Raw genomic sequence first — 5,000 nt, 5'->3', positions numbered from 1 at the left:
CCAGGCAGGAAAATTTGTCGAGGGGACACGCTGACGAAACAGCGCTGGTTCAGGCACGGCGGGCAGTGTTGGAATCGGCAGCGCCGACGAAATCGGCAAAGTCGGCAGAATCGGCAGCGCAGATTTTTCGACGAACACGGGCTGGACGGTGGACTGTCCAGGCCAGGCAGGAAAATTCGTCGAGGGGACACGCTGACGAAACAGCGCTGGTTCAGACACGGTGGGCGCAGTGTTGGAATCGGCAGCGCCGAGAAAATCGGCAAAGTCGGCAGAATCGGCAGCAGGTGCTGGCGATGAGTCAGGACGGACTGGATAGTCCAAGGCTCGATGAGAAAGACCGCTGGTTTAGACACTGGGGCAGTGGCAGCCCGCGGGGCAGTGTCGGCAGATTCGGCAGCAGTGTCTGCCGATTCGGCAGCGTTGGCTTGTTGGCGCGGGGGGCCGATTCGAGTGGGGACTTGGGCAGCGGGCAGTGAAAGCAAGAGTTTCCCCGATGCTGCCGGGAAAAACGCTCCCCGGGATGGCCGGGTGAGATGACCCGGCGGCCCGCGACGGGTCATTCAATTCCATGCCCCGTCAACATAACTCCCGATGTACTGTTTGCTTTTTCGGAAGAAGAGATCCATCCCCCCATCCTCGGCCAGCCAAAAACGCTCCAATTAATGGCCGGGTGAGATGACCCGGAGGCCCGCGACGCGTCATTCAAATCACTGCCCTATCGGCTACAACTGCTGATGGGTGGGATTAGAGGCCTGCCATGGTGGTGAGGGGCGGCGAGGACCGTGAAAGCTAGAGTTTTTCAGAGGCTGCCGGGAAAAAGGCCCCTCGGGTGGCGGGGTGCGAGGACCAGGCGCGTCATTCAATTCTCTTCCCTATCAACTTGGCTCCCGTTGGCGGGATTGGAGGCCTACTGTTTGTTACAGGGCTAAAATCGTCAGGGGAAGAGCTGACGAAACAATGCTGGTTTGGATGCAGGGGGTAGTGTTGGAATCGGCAGCGCGGACAAAATCGGCAAAGTCGACAAAAAAGACTGTTGGTCTGGACATCGGGGCAGCGGCAGCCATGCCGACAGGGGGGGAAATCGGCAGCACAGATTTGTGCAGCTGCAGGTTCGTCGGGGAAATCGGCAGCGCAGATTTTTCGATGAACATGGGCTGGAAGATGGACTGTCCAGGCCAGGCAGGGAAATTCGTCAAGGGGACACGCTGACGAAACAGCGCTGGTTCAGGCACGGCGGGCAGTGTTGGAATCGGCAGCGCCGACGAAATCGGCAAAGTCGGCAGAATCGGCAGCGGGTGCTGGCGATGGGTCTGGACGGGCTGGATAGTCCAAGGCTCGACGAGAAAGACTGCTGGTTTAGACACTGGGGCAGTGGCAGCCCGCGGGACAGTGTCGGCAGATTCGGCAGCGCAGATTTGTGCGGCTGCAGGTTCGTCGGGGAAAATCGGCAGCGCAGATTTTGCGACGAACATGGGCTGGGCGATGGACTGTCCAGGCCAGGCAGGAAAATTTGTCGAGGGGACACGCTGACGAAACAGCGCTGGTTCAGGCACGGCGGGCAGTGTTGGAATCGGCAGCGCCGACGAAATCGGCAAAGTCGGCAGAATCGGCAGCGCAGATTTTTCGACGAACACGGGCTGGACGGTGGACTGTCCAGGCCAGGCAGGAAAATTCGTCGAGGGGACACGCTGACGAAACAGCGCTGGTTCAGACACGGTGGGCGCAGTGTTGGAATCGGCAGCGCCGAGAAAATCGGCAAAGTCGGCAGAATCGGCAGCAGGTGCTGGCGATGAGTCAGGACGGACTGGATAGTCCAAGGCTCGATGAGAAAGACCGCTGGTTTAGACACTGGGGCAGTGGCAGCCCGCGGGGCAGTGTCGGCAGATTCGGCAGCAGTGTCTGCCGATTCGGCAGCGTTGGCTTGTTGGCGCGGGGGGCCGATTCGAGTGGGGACTTGGGCAGCGGGCAGTGAAAGCAAGAGTTTCCCCGATGCTGCCGGGAAAAACGCTCCCCGGGATGGCCGGGTGAGATGACCCGGCGGCCCGCGACGGGTCATTCAATTCCATGCCCCGTCAACATAACTCCCGATGTACTGTTTGCTTTTTCGGAAGAAGAGATCCATCCCCCCATCCTCGGCCAGCCAAAAACGCTCCAATTAATGGCCGGGTGAGATGACCCGGAGGCCCGCGACGCGTCATTCAAATCACTGCCCTATCGGCTACAACTGCTGATGGGTGGGATTAGAGGCCTGCCATGGTGGTGAGGGGCGGCGAGGACCGTGAAAGCTAGAGTTTTTCAGAGGCTGCCGGGAAAAAGGCCCCTCGGGTGGCGGGGTGCGAGGACCAGGCGCGTCATTCAATTCTCTTCCCTATCAACTTGGCTCCCGTTGGCGGGATTGGAGGCCTACTGTTTGTTACAGGGCTAAAATCGTCAGGGGAAGAGCTGACGAAACAATGCTGGTTTGGATGCAGGGGGTAGTGTTGGAATCGGCAGCGCGGACAAAATCGGCAAAGTCGACAAAAAAGACTGTTGGTCTGGACATCGGGGCAGCGGCAGCCATGCCGACAGGGGGGGAAATCGGCAGCACAGATTTGTGCAGCTGCAGGTTCGTCGGGGAAATCGGCAGCGCAGATTTTTCGATGAACATGGGCTGGAAGATGGACTGTCCAGGCCAGGCAGGGAAATTCGTCAAGGGGACACGCTGACGAAACAGCGCTGGTTCAGGCACGGCGGGCAGTGTTGGAATCGGCAGCGCCGACGAAATCGGCAAAGTCGGCAGAATCGGCAGCGGGTGCTGGCGATGAGTCTGGACGATTTATAGTCCAGGGCTTGATGGAAAAGACTGTTGGTCCAGACAATGGGGCAGTGGCAGCGCGGATTTGTGCAGCTGCAGGTTCGTCGGGGAAAATCGGCAGCGCAGATTTTTCGACGAACAGGGGCTGGGCGCTGGACTGGCCGGGCCAGGCAGGAAAATTCGTCAGGGGGGCACGCTGACGAAAACAGGGGCTGCGGAGTGGAAAATCGGCAGCGCAGATTTTTCGACGAACAGGGGCTGGACCGGCCGGGCCAGGCAGGAAAATTCGTCAGGGGGGCACGCTGACGAAAAGAGGGGCTGCCGCGTGGAAAATCGGCAGCGCAGATTTTTCGACGAACAGGGGCTGGACGCTGGACTGGGCCAGGCAGGAAAATTCGTCAGGGGGCACGCTGACGAAAAGAGGGGCTGCCGCGTGGAAAATCGGCAGCGCAGATTTTTCGACGAACATTCGTCAGGGGGGCACGCTGACGAAAAGAGGGGCTGCCGCGTGGAAAATCGGCAGCGCAGATTTTTCGACGAACATTCGTCAGGGGGGCACGCTGAGGAAAACAGGGGCTGCCGCGTGGAAAATCGGCAGCGCAGATTTTTCGACGAACAGGGGCTGGATGCTGGACCGGCCGGGCCAGGCAGGAAAATTCGTCAGGGGGGCACGCTGACGAAAAGAGGGGCTGCCGCGTGGAAAATCGGCAGCGCAGATTTTTCGACGAACAGGGGCTGGACTGGCCGGGCCAGGCAGGAAAATTCGTCAGGGGGGCACGCTGACGAAAAGAGGGGCTGCCGCGTGGAAAATCGGCAGCGCAGATTTTTCGACGAACAGGGGCTGGACGCTGGACTGGGCCAGGCAGGAAAATTCGTCAGGGGGGCACGCTGACGAAAACAGGGGCTGCCGCGTGGAATGGCAGCCTACACGCAGATGCGAATTCGGCAGCGCACGATGGCTTGAGCAGGTCATGGGTTCGACTTGGCGCGATCTGAAACCTGGACGAGGGACTGTCGACGCTGGACGAGCCAGCGCGGTGGCCTGTCGTGCCCCGTTCAGGGGGGGCCTGCCGCGGAGACAGCCCTCGCGGGCTCGACAGCGCAGGCCAGCGTCCCCGACGTCGCTGGCCGCGGCAGGCGAGCTGCCGGGGTTCCCGCATTCCTACAAGAAAACGTCGTGCTTTCCACATGAAACCAATCCAGTAAAATCAGCCATATTTTTATGAGGCTGCCCACTGAATTTGGGGTCATTCCGGGCCGGTTCCTAGTTTTGCGGATTTACTCGATTTCTAATGGTAGGAAAATTAAAACAAATACTTCCCGACCTCGAAAAATTCTGGGAAAATTAATGAAGGTGGATTGGATTTTTGCCAACCTCTGTGCAAAATTTCAGCTCAAAATACCAAGAAATGAATTTTTTAGAGGGGGGGTGACAGCTGGGACCTAGTAGTGTCTCCCCCTGCCAGAGCTGCAATGACACTTATTGCTCTTTAGGGAGCCACCAGGCCGGCGCCCCTCAAAGACCACACGCGCGCGCGCGCCCGCCCGCGCTGGGCGCTGGGGCGCTGGGGCCTGAGGGCCTGGGGCCCTTGGGGGCCCTTGGGCGCTTGGGCGCGCGCGCGCGGCCCCCGCAGCCATGCCGCGCTGCGCGACGCGCGGACAGCCCCTGCTGGCTTGCTCTCTCGCCCGCGGGGGGGCTGCCTTCGGGCCCTGGCCCCCCGCGCTCTGGCCTGCCCCCCGCGTGGGAGAGGCTAGGCGCTGCAGGGGCCAGCCCGACGTCGCTGGCCGCGGCAGGCGAGCCGCCGGGGTTCCCGCATTCCTACAACAAAACGTCGTGCTTTCCACATGAAATCAATCCAGTAAAATCAGCCATATTTTTATGAGGCTGCCCACTGAATTTGGGGTCATTCCGAGCCGGTTCCTATTTTTTCCGATTTCCTCGATTTTTAATGGTAGGAAAATAAAAACAAATACTTCCCGACCTCGAAAAATTCTGGAAAAATTAATAAAGTTGGATTGGATTTTTGCCAACCTCTGTGCAAAATTTCAGCTCAAAATACCAAGAAATGAATTTTTTAGAGGGGGGGTGACAGCTGGGACCTAGTAGTGTCTCCCCCTGCCAGAGCTTCAATGACACTTATTGCTCTTTAGGGGGGTGCCCCCTGACTGGCCATGGGGCGCGCTGGCCTGGCGCCCATAGGCCTGC

This window comes from Populus nigra, chromosome 2 (genome assembly GCF_951802175.1).
Source record: "Populus nigra chromosome 2, ddPopNigr1.1, whole genome shotgun sequence".
In the NCBI taxonomy this organism is placed as follows: Eukaryota; Viridiplantae; Streptophyta; class Magnoliopsida; order Malpighiales; family Salicaceae; genus Populus; species Populus nigra.
This window is presented reverse-complemented; position numbering follows the sequence as displayed.